Source organism: Rhinolophus sinicus, linkage group LG15, assembly GCF_036562045.2.
Source record: "Rhinolophus sinicus isolate RSC01 linkage group LG15, ASM3656204v1, whole genome shotgun sequence".
NCBI lineage: Eukaryota > Metazoa > Chordata > Mammalia > Chiroptera > Rhinolophidae > Rhinolophus > Rhinolophus sinicus.
Genome location: NC_133764.1, coordinates 1,531,040 through 1,543,057, shown reverse-complemented (window position 1 = coordinate 1,543,057; position 12,018 = coordinate 1,531,040). Strand labels below are relative to the sequence as shown.

Below are 12,018 nucleotides of genomic sequence, written 5' to 3'. Positions count from 1 at the left end.
GGGGGCGGGCCGGGCTGGCCCCCACCCCACAGCCCACACTGATGGCGAAGTTGGGCAAATGCTCTCCACTCAGGCGCCTCTTCCCCACGCCTGCCCCTGGTTCTCCAGCCCTTCCTGGCCCACAGGGTTCCCCACCCTCTGCTCCTCTCCCATGGCTCAGTGTCTGTAGGATCCCAGGAGCCGTGTGGAGGTAGCAGGTTGATGTTATAGTCTCAGCATTTGTTCCTTTTGACCCACTGGGAAGTAAGTGGCAGCTTGAACAACCACCTCCCTGTGTTTCTCAAGAGGTCTCTTCACTCTTCCTGCTCCCCCGCTGTCCTCCCCATCATTGCCCTTGCAAGGAACCCCCTAATTTGGGGCCTGGCAGAACTTTCAGCCCCCTGTGGCAGGCCCTGCTGCGCTACCCGGGGGTAAGTCAGCTGGGAGAAAAGATAAGGGCAGGTGCCTGAGGCTCAGGGCTGGCATTCGCGACCTGCTGTTCTGGCTCTGGGCCTCTGGAGCTTGGGCTTGGTCACTCCAGATTAGGAAGGAAGGACTCGGCTTGTCCAAAGGCTGGCAGAGTCGTGGGCTTTGCACTCCTGACGAGGAGTGTGGTATTTGGGGTTGTATCACATGACCCAGAGGCCACCTGGCCCAAGCAGGGGAGTGTCCAGGTCCCAGCCGTCCTGACCTGAGGCCCTGGAAGGAAGCCAGACCCGGGTGTGCTGGCTTCCTGGCTGCTCCCCGAGACCCTCTGCACTGCTCACAAGAGGACACAGCCGCTGTCTAAGGGCCAGGAGACTGTGTCACATGCACGATGCAGTCCTGCCCTTTCCTGCAGCTCGTTCACGCTGCCCTCTTCCACCTGGTCCCCAGCAGCGCCTGCCCTTCTGGTCTAACATACCCTCTTCGAAGAGCCTCCCAGGCTTAGGGTTGTCAGGTCGAGACTTACCCAGCTCTTCCGAGAGCCCGGCTCTGGACTGCCTGGGGCCCGGCAGCCTCTGGCCCAGTGGAGTTAGCCTCCCGGGGCAGGAAGAGGACGCGCCAGTGCCCGCCACATGCAGGATTTGTGCTAGCCCCAGGCCACACCGCAAACCGGGCCCACCGGCCTTGCCCTCAGAACAGTGTAGACTTTGCAGACCTTAATACAGGGGAGCAGAAAACACCGTAGTTCGTTTCTATCTGGGGGGCCTCATTCTGCTGACAAACGTAATCCCACCTGGTCCCCTCTGGGTGGACCCCTTGGGGGTCCCCTTGGGAGTGTCCCAAGCTGGGGGGCTGACTTCCTTCGTGCAGGGATGTCAGTGCTGAGGGCATCTGGTCTCTCATGGTCCTTATCCTCACACTGGTGTCTGCGGACCAGTGGGACAACCTGTTCCCTGCGGTCAGCTTTGGGACCCCACATCTGGTGGATGGCCCCCTCAGCCCATCCACGGGAGACAGCTGCTCCAAAGGGGGCGGTGACATCCCTCTGCCTGCTCACCTCCTGCAGTCATTCCTTCCTGCCCACCTGGCCCCTGGTGAAGTCGGGGCTCTAGGGCCTTGGGCATGAGCAGGGTGGGGCAGGAGGCCAGGGCACAGAGCCCCACTCAGGGACAGTCCCGCTTCACGTCTGCCAACTCAGGCTGCCCGCTCCCAGCCCATGGGAGGCCTGACTCTAACAAAGCTAGAGCAAGGTTGTTCTGCCCTAGGTCCTCAAGGGGCTGATCCGCTAAAACCTTGAAACGGTTTGCTGCTGTAAGTTTTACAAGCCAGTCTAGAAACTCTGATGCTTCCCTGTTTCTCCGAAAATAAGACCTAGCCAATCAGCTCTAATGCGTCTTTTGGAGCAAAAATTAGTAGAAGACCCGGTATTATATTATATTATATTATATTATATTATATTATATTATATTATATTATATTATATTATATTATATTATATACCTCGTCTTATAGTAAAACAAGACCCGGTCTTATAGTAAAATAAGACCAGGTCTTATATTATTTTTTGCTCCCAAAGACGCATTAGAGCTGATTGTCTGGCTAGGTCTTAATTTCGGGGAAACGGTATGATGTTCTCTGCTCAGCTCGAATCACTCACCCTGAGGTAGCAGCCATTTCAGCTGCGTATAATTTAAAGGAGAAAACAATAATTGCGGGGGTGTCGTGCGGGGAGTCCGATGGGGTCTCTGCTCCCGCTCCCCACATAACGCAGGATATGGTGAGGCCAAAAAGGAACACCCACGGAGCCATAGGTAGGGGAGTCATACCACTATATTCTCTCTGGCGGCACTATACTCTCACTAGAGGCTGGATCCACACTGTCCGCAAACCGCCATCCACACTTGCCAGCCCAGCCGCCATCTTCCTGCTAGCCCCCATCTTTTTTTTTTCTCTGCTAGCATAGCCACAGCAGTTATATTGTGGCCAATGGCTCACTGGTTACAGCTGACGGCCAACTAGCCACAGCTGATGGCCATCCAATCACAGTTGATGGCCATTTACTACCTGAGCCAGCACCTGTCTATGTGAGGCCGAGAGCCTGGAAACTACTTTCTGAGGCTCTGCCCCCACAGGGGGTGAAGATGCTTCAGAATGCGGCGCAGCAGGCAAGCGGTCAATCACTAATTATGAGGAGAGCCAAGGACGTCCAGGGACTGGGAGCAGGCAGAGTGGGGTCCAGGACGGCCCTCCCCGTGGATGGCCTGGACTGAGGCCTGGGGAAAGGAGGGAGAGCCCTCCTGGCTGAGGGAAGGCCGTGCAGAGGCCCCGGGGCAGGACGGGGCTGCTGAGGACCTAGGAGGGAAGAAGGCAGCAGGACCGGCAGCCAGAGGAAAGGCGGGAGGTGGGAGGTGAGTTCTGCCCCCGGGCACTGCACTGTGGGCCGCACTGCCCTCATGCTGGGAAGGGAGGGATGCCTGAAAGAGCCCATGAGGCTGGTCGGGCCACAGATCTTTGACTTTCTTTTTGTCAAACAGGGTACACCCAATTGAAATGAAGGTGACTTTCTTCAAAGCTTGAGAAGCATATGTTTTGCTTCAGAACCGTTTAATGCACCACAGAAAAGGAAGTCACCTCCCAGTAGGACAGCCGTCTTGTCCTGCCCCAAGATGAAGTGACATGTCAGCTTGGTCCCTCGTCGTCTTCACTGGCTGGCGTCAAAATGCCTTAGCTCTTGTCGAAAGTGAAGACTTGCCCTGTGAAAATACTGGAAATATTCAGGGCTTCAGGACTGGAGCCCCTGGAAGGAGTGGTGGTGGCCTCCAGCTTAGCCAGCGGTTTTAGGCAGAAAGACTTCGTATAGCTTCTTCACTTTTCTGGCTTAGGGTTTCCCAGTTGAGAGCCATTCCAATATCACAACAATAACAACCATTTTCTTCTCACTTACAGTGTTCTGGACACCGATGAGCAATTTACAGGCCTCATAACCACGCTCTTGTGGTCGCTCCCACTTAACCAGTGAGTCTGTTTGCCTGGCAGGGTCGGGACCTGACCGAGGGCATGCAGGTCAGTGGTGCCAGGATTTTAGCTGGATAGCCACGCCTGGGGGCTTACGCTTGTGACCTCCACACAATCCTGACCGCTCAGGTGTCCATGGGGAAAGCAGCCTCGCTCGGCCGGGATGGGCCTCCATCTGAAAGTGGCTGTTCAGGCTCCCAGCCTCCAGCAGAAGCAGGCAAAGGTAGGAAACCGTTGGGTGATTCCTAGAAACCAGAGGTCTGGCTGGCATGGCATCCCTAGGAGGGAATGGGAGGAGGGACGCTCGCTGATTCCCTGTGGGCCAGGTATAGGGAGGACGTGTGTCATGCAGACCACGATGCTCTGTAAATGCTCCCTGTTCCCCCCAATTTGCCACTGTCCTCCCCTGCACTCCTGCCATTCAGACAATAAGTCTCAGCACCGCCAAGGAACGGTATAGGGCAGATGCCACCTAGAGCAGGAAGCCTGTGGGCTGAGGAAGAAGAGAATGGCGTGGGTAGGTCCCCAGGAGGAGGCCACTCCACAGCAGGGGAGCCGTGAGCATGAGGGGGTATGCCCCAAGACCCCGCCTCTCCCGCTGGCACCGAAAGGAAAGGATTCAGAGGCCCTGCAGCCTGTGGAGATGGGTGAGGACACTGGCCAGGAGCTCAGGAGGTGGCCACCAAGGAGGGGCAGAACGACCCTAGGGCCGAGGGCTGCGGGGGCGGCCCGATCTGGCTGGGCTGAGAGCAGACCTCGTCCGTTACCCCTGCTGCAGAAGCTCACCAGTGAAAGCAGGTAGGGCAGAGGCTGCTCCTGCCCACCCCCACCCCACCCCACACCCAAAACTGGGCCATGTGACCAGTGCACCAAGCAGAAGCCGCCTCCTGGATGCAGATGTCCCCTTGGCAGGGACAAAAACGAGGGAGAGTGAGGGGATATCAGCCCCTCCAGGGAGTGGAGACTCTGAGCTAAGTGAGTCTACTAGGTTGGTGCAAAAGTAATTGCAGTTCAAAAAGTTAAAAATAATTGCAAAAACCGCAATTACTTTTGCGCCAACGTAATAGAGCCTGGGTTAGAGACCAAAGATGACCATTTTAGGTGGAAAGAGACTCAGTTTTAATTGGAAATTTAAGAAAAAATACTGTAGTGATAAGTTATTAGTGACCAGTTCTAGTTAATAAACACATACCTGGTCTTTCCCACATTCTGCAGAAAGCCAGGGCTCAGAGCGGTACACTGACAAGCCCCAGGCCACCAGCAAGCAGGGCTGGGTTTGGAACTCAGCTCCCAAAGCCTACAGGGAAGATCCAGAAGGCAGCGGGGCAGTGGGGAGGGACTCAGAACAGGGAGCTGGAGTGGGGCCCACGTCTGCCACGGCTTGCTGCGTGACCTTGCCTGTTTCCAGAATTGATCAGCTTCCATGAGAAAGGGTTGCAGGAAACGAAGTCGTTTATTTAGTTCAGAACCTTGCTGCGCAGTGGAAGAAACTGACTTGCTCTGTGAGACATGGTGGTGGGCTCGTCAGCACTGCATCGGGGAGGAGCGTGGGCTTTGCAAGGTCTGATGGGAGCCAGGGGCTCCTGTCCAGGTCTGGCCGCCAGGTGGCAGCACAGCCCACTTGAAAGGCAGTGTGCCGCTGATAGAGGCAGAGGGACAGGGGAGGGGGCGTGCTGGTGATTGGTGAGGGCACAGGCAACGGCAGGGGAGGAGGGAAGACCGAGTTCCCTAAGCTCCCTCTGGCGCTCCTGGACCAGCTTTCTGCCCCTCTTCCCAGGCTGCCGTGACAGGTGTCAGCCAGGCTGATGATGCACACCCAGCCTGCCTGGCCAGCACAACACCTTGTCTCCAGCCACAAACCTCAAACACCCACCAGCCTCAAGATCTGAAGTTGTCCTGAGGAGAAGTCATTTTACTTCTGAGTTGGGAGTTTGTGCAGGTCCCAGGCTGGCCCTGGCCTGTACCTAACCCGTCCCTGGCTCCCTGTTGCACTGAAGATGATACGGAGACTTCTCAGCACGCACGCAGGAGGGTCCTTCACGACCTGCCCCGCTCCCAGCCCTCAGACGCCCTGGTCTCCTTGCAGTTCCTTGAATGCGTCTTACCTGTGGCTGCACATGCTGTTTGCTTCCATTGCCAGAGGGTGTTCTTTCTGCACCAACCCCGACCTCTGACCTCCTGGTGGGGAGTCAGGTTGCTGTCTCCCCAAGCCCTGTGCCATCCCAGGAATCAGGGCTGGTCTGTGGCAGCAACTGCATTTGCAGGGGTTTTTTGTCCAGAGCTGCCCAGGCTTTGGGGCTGGGCCTTGCAGAGGTAGAGGCCGGCCTGAATCACAAAGCAGCAGTCCTCAAAAGGCTAGGTGGGGTTGTGATGAAATGACTCTGAAGGATAGAAATAGGGGCCAGATTACCTGTCTAGTGAACACCTAGGCCCTGTTGGCAATTTGGATGCAACAAAATTTTAAAATCTTTGATTAGATTCAGCAAAACTGGTTTGGGTGCACAGGATGAAACCTAAAGGGGGCCAGAAGTGGTCAGGGGGTTCAAAATGTAGAAGCTGGGAGACAAGTGGGGCTGAGACGCAGCCTGTGATGCAAACATTGTTCTGACCCTCCCAGGCCGCACTTGGTGAAAAGACCGGTAACGGTGATGCAGGCTGCGCGGTGGGAGCTGCAGTTCACATGTATGGCCACAGGATGACAGCAGAGGACCAGTTCTGGCTGCTAGCCGCCTCCCTGGGGCCCTGGAGCCCTGGAGCCCATAGTCACCCTCCTGGACCAGACTGGCCTTGTGTTCTGGTCCCATACTGGTGGTCCCAACCGCTAGCATCTCTGACCCCCTGTACATTCTGGAAACTCCTGTGGGCAGGGCTTGGGCCACGGCTACTCATTGCTGAGTTAATGGGTGAACCACATTAGCCTTAACCCCCAGCTAAACGACAGAATGTGTGTGGGCACTTCGGGCTCCAGGGACAGACCCAGAGGGGCTGTAGTTGGTGGGCCTGGCTAGGGGAGAAGGCAGGCACTGAAAGCCCCGTGGGTCCCTGTTCTCATGGAGATGCCATTGCCGTGGGGTCCCATCCATGCTTCCTGTCTCCCCTCCTTCACAAGGGACTCCATACAAACCAGAGGTGCAAACTGGAGCCCTCAGACAGATTCTATCAGGTGATAGTGTTTTTTCAGGGGGACTTTTATATCCTGCCACTGCAAACGCCCAGGAGTCTGGCCGGGAGACAGCTGACGGCTGTTCTGCTTGGGCAGTGCTGAATGGGGCCTTTGGGTCGGTGTCCTGCGTGCCTGCTGGCACACCCCTCCATGGCGCAGGCCTGTTCATGCGTTCGTGTTACTTCCTGAACCCTGGTGACATTTTAGTCCCCGACCTCTGACCTTAAACAAGACATACTATCGTACTGTTTATTGTTTGCTTCGACAGTCCCCACACTCCACTGCCCTGTTCCTCTGCCCAGCCCACCCCAGCCGGCAGTCCCCCGTTTCCTCTCCGCATAGCTCACCCCTGCTTGCCTCTGTCTTCCAGAGAGTTCTCCCAGGTTGCCCCAGCCCCAGGCCATCTCCCTTCCCGACCTCCTCAGCACTAACTGCCTGGCCTGCTAACTCCATGCTCAGACGTCCCGGGCAGGCTCTTCCCAGCTAAGTGAATGGACGGAGAATGGGAGAAAAGGGGAAGGACCCTACATTTATTGAGCATGTGCCAGACCCTTGATTATGTAATAATATTCCCACGTGACTAGGAGGTGAGGTAAAGATAAGCTCATTTTAATTTTGTGAAAATTGAAACTGAGAAAGTGGAGCCTGGGCTCTATTTGAGTCCCAAGACTTTTTTGTGCTTCAAAGCCGCCGTGAGGCTGCAAAAACGAAGAAGCCCAGAGGCACCAAAACGGGTGTCAGGTGGGACGCTGGCTTGCACTGAAGCCTCCCTCACTGTCCCCAGGCCCAACCGCATTGACAAAAATGGTGCTGCTCGTGACCAGGGACTGTGCCTTAAAGGTGGAAGGCAGCTGGGCAGGATGGAAGGAGAGAGTTGTGGGAGGCAGTAGCTCTTGCGAAACGTGACAGGGAAGGGAGGCCTGGAGGGGTGGGGCCAGGGACTCAGCGTGGGTAATTGTTCAGGTACCTCAATAAGGAGCTGCCAGGTGAGTTGAACCCTCTTCCATACCACATCCACGTGTGCACACACACGTGCGCACGCACACACACACACACACACACACCTGGGCCACGCAGAGAACGCAGGTTTCTGTGTTTTGGGGTGTGGGAGGGATGAGTGAGGGAGCTACAGCTGTCGTGTCCAGGAAGGCTAGTGACACCCATAGAGAAGGGAGAGCCCCAAGCACAGGACACGGGCTTGTCTATTGGTGCCATCTACTCCCCCCTAATGAGGGAGGCAGGCAGGGGAAAGTGGGAAACGGATTGGATACTTGCAGCTAAATGAACCTCAGCTACCAAGGGAGCCCGTGACTGATGGCCATCAAACTCCTAAAGGAGAGAATTGACACCCAAGGAGAGGGAGTTAGTGTAATCCGAGCAAGACTTTAGAACATGTTTGATCAATGTCCTTAGATGTCATAGAATATTGGATCCTCAAAAAGAGCAACTAGAGAATTTGGAAAATCAAAATCTGGCCCTTGGGGGAGAAATAATAAAAGGGCTGAATAGCAGAATAGACATAGCTGAAGAGCAAATAAATGATTTGGAAGATTAAGCTGATGAGTCATCAAATGCAGCACAAAAGGACAAAGAGATGGAAAGTACAAAATCAAAAGGGACGTGGAGGACAAAAGTTTGTTTCCTAGTCTACGAGGAGAAAGAATGCAGGGGAGAGATTTTTCAGAGCTGAGCTGGAAAACGTCCCAGAATTCTGATTAAAAGAGACCACCAGTGCCAGCCAAGATGCATGAAAAGAGATGCACTATTGTACAGTGTTGAAATTTTAGAACACGGGATAAAAAGTTCAAAATATTACCGACAAAATCCAGACGACTTGCAAAAGAAGGTAATACTAGAAGTAGGAAGAAATTGAAGTACTTCAAATCCTGAGGGAAAATGATTTTAAACACAGAATTCTACACCTAGCCAAATGTAAGGATGAAAACATATCCCAAAGGTATGTTGTGTCTCAGAATGCTTAGCATTGAAAAAAAATCTGTTTTGAAAATATTAACTGGCATGTTCTAACAAGAAGAAAATTTAATCCAAGAAATGGAATACAAGAAACAGTGGTGAGCAAAGAACCAATGAAACATTAAATCCAAGTAAGTGCTGATTGCTTAACAATCTGGAACTAAAATCGTAGATATTAACAAAGGAGTTAGGAGTTTGCGGAATAGAGGAGAGTAAAAGTGTGCTACAGCTCTTGTCTTGTGGGAGGGGAATGTAGATTCTGATTAATTTTAGTATTGCTAGAATAAGACTAAGTATGTGTGTGAAAATGTTAAGGGAAATTTCCGTACACATAGAAGTAGAATGTACACTATGAACTATTAGAAGAAAAAACCAAAACGGAAAAAATAAAACCAAAACAAATCCAACTTTTCTTTCTAGTAGAGAAGAAAAACAAAGTATAGGAAATAGAAAACAAAAGTAACATATCAGGAATAAGTTCAAACATTTCAATAATTGCAATAAATGTGAAAGGGTTAAATTCACCTATTCAGGAGAAAATTTCCACAAACAAAAAATAAAATCCTGTCTTTAAGAGACCTATAAGTGATCCCCAGAAGGCTCTAAATAGAAGAATGGGGAAAGAGACATTGTTGCTAAAAGAGAAAATCTACCAGCAAAATAAAAGTTATGAAGTTTTATGCCCCTAATAACATAGTTTCAAAATTGTTAAACACCCAAGCTAAACTATAAAAAGAAATAGGCCATTTTTTCCAGAAATTGACAAAGAGACAAAAATAAGACACACACACACCGTGCCAAAAAAAATGTATACACATTTTAAGAAAGGAAAACTGTTAAAATTGTTATACTCAATATATACCGATAACAAAAGATGAATACAAGTGACATTTGACTTCTGCAGTTATAAGAGGTGCTCAGAGTGGTTACCATCAGCGTCCAGACACTTCTGATTATGGCAAAATACTGCTTGAGCAACGTTGACGAAAGTGTCCACTTGCATACATTTTTTGGCACCCCTGGTCTAATCCTTGAGGTGGGTGCTATTAATACACCTATTTCACAGATGAGAGCCCTGAGATGTACACAGGCCTAGAACATTCTAGCAGGGCCAGGATTTGGACTTGAGTCCATCTGATGCCAACACTTCCATTAACCTCTAAACAAGGTAGAGAATGTAAATCACCTTGCTCTGGGTCCCTTCTAGGGACAGTCTTACCAGTTTTATCCAATTCTCAAAGACGTCCATGATCCAGAGAATATTAAGAATCCCTGACTCAAATGTTGGGATATTTTCCGTGATTGGAAATGAGGGACTCTGGAAGCCTGGCGTGGGGGAGGTGCTGGCTCCACAGTCCCTGGAGCCATTGGAAGCCCGGGTGAGAGGTCCTGGGATAGACTGAGCTGGCCGTTCCGATGCTCCCACGAGTCATGACAGGACATCTGGTTTCACTCAAGCTCTCAGAGAAAGAACAGACAGACTGTCCTTAGATCATCTCTCTGGTCCAACCCTGCTGTTTTACAGAAAAGACCTGAAACCCAGAGGTTGTCCAAGTCACCATGGTCCTACAGCTGGTTGGTGGCTGATGACCGGAGATGTGGAGCAGCCAACACCCTCTTGAAATGGCCCAGCCTCTCTGTCCACAGCGCGACTCCCAGGGCTGAAGGAAGAGCCCGGTCCCCCCGGCCCCCAGGAGCCTTTGAGGCAACAGGGGACCAGAAACTTTCAGTCTATGGCCAGATGGTGTAACTTGGGTGGATTTTTTTTTTCAGTTATGGTAAAATACACACAACATATTACCATTTTAACCACTTTTAAATGTACAATCCAGTGGCATTAAGTACATTCACAGTATTGCGTGACCAGCACCGCTATGTGGTTCCAGAATTTCTTCATCACCCCAAACCCAGTTGCAGTCGTTCTCCATTCTCCCCTCCCCCGGCCCCTGGAAACCACCAATTTGCTTTCCATTTCTGTGGATTTGCCTGTTCTGGATATTTCATATGAATAGAATCAGACACTTGCCTTCTGTGTCTGTTCCTTTTTCACTTAGCATAATGTCACCAAGGTTCATCCCTGCTGTGGCATGTTGCAGGACTTCATTCTTTTTTATGGCCAAATAATACTCCATTGTGTGGAGAGACCACATTTTAGTGGTTTCCCATCCATCTGTTGATGGACATCTGGGTCATTTGCACCTTTTGGCTGTTGGGAATAGGGCTGCTGTGAACAGCGGTATACAAGTTCCTATCTGAACACCTGCTTTCTGTCTTTTCGGGTATATACTTAGGAGCAGAATTGCTGAGACATATGGTAATTCTGTCTTTAATGCAAGGAGCCGCCAAACTGCTTTCCACAGCACAGAGCAGGTTTTATTGGCTCTTCCTGTCTGCATGGAGCACATCCCCCCAGACGTCACTCCCTCCAGCTGCACCCAGATCTTTACTGCAGTCCCACCTGCTGTCCTGAGTTCCAGACCTACAGCTGCACCTGTGTGACCCTTGGGGCCTCCCAACGCAGTCTGTTCCTCCAGCCATGCCACTGTGCCTGCCCCTTCGCTCTGACACTGACACGCCTCCACTCAGAGCCTGCAGTGTGGGTCCCAGCAGATGACGAGCCTCCACCTCAGGCTGGCACCTGGGCCACAGGTCATGAGGGTGACGGTGATACACCTACTGTGTGTTGCAGGTCTAACTACAGTTATGTGCTGTGTAATGACATTTCAATCAATGACAGACTGCATATACGATGGTCCCATAAGATTATAATGGAGCTGAAAAATTCCTATTGCCTAGTGACATCGTAGCCATTGTAATGTCATAGCACAACGCATTACGTGTTTGTGGTGATGCTGGTGTAAACACCCTATTGCACTGCCTGTCATATAAAAGTACGGCACATGCAGTTATGTACAGTACATAAGACAATAATGATAACGGACCTGTGTCACCGGTTTATGTATTTACTATAATGTACTGTTACCGTTTTAGAGTGTGCTTTTTCTACTTATAAAAAGTTTGCTGTAAAACAGTATGCCAAGTGATGCCAGGAGCAGCCGCCTGCATCTTCTGTTCACCATGCCTCTTGATGGCATCATTTTCTCTGTGCTTGATCTAGTTTCATATTGTTTTGTACAGTGACATGCTGTACAGGCTGTAGCCCGGGAGCAAGAGGCCGTACCATGTAGGTTTGTTAAGTGCACATTATGACGCTCACCCAAGGATGAAATCGCCTAACGATGCATTTCTCAGAACATATCCCTGTCCTTAAATGGCATGTGACCTTACACATATTATCCCATTTAATCCTCGTAGCAAGCCCAAGAGGCAGTTACTAATATTGTCCCCATTTTTTGGATGTGGAAACAATGGCTCAGAGAGGTTCATTGATTTTCCCAAGACCACACAGCTAGTGACTGGTGGAGTGAAGGTTTGAAACAGTCTGCTTGGGGGTTAAGACA

The 12,018-nt window shown here is 51.4% G+C and overlaps 1 long non-coding RNA gene across 1 annotated transcript; it reads left to right on the top strand.

The window, feature by feature from the left end:
• The first annotated feature begins 1,935 nt into the window (after positions 1-1,935).
• LOC141568997 (uncharacterized) lies at positions 1,936-11,496 on the top strand. Its single transcript, XR_012492356.1, has 2 exons — positions 1,936-3,643; positions 5,198-11,496. It is a non-coding gene; the product is annotated as an uncharacterized LOC141568997 (long non-coding RNA).
• Positions 11,497-12,018: the final 522 nt, after the last annotated feature.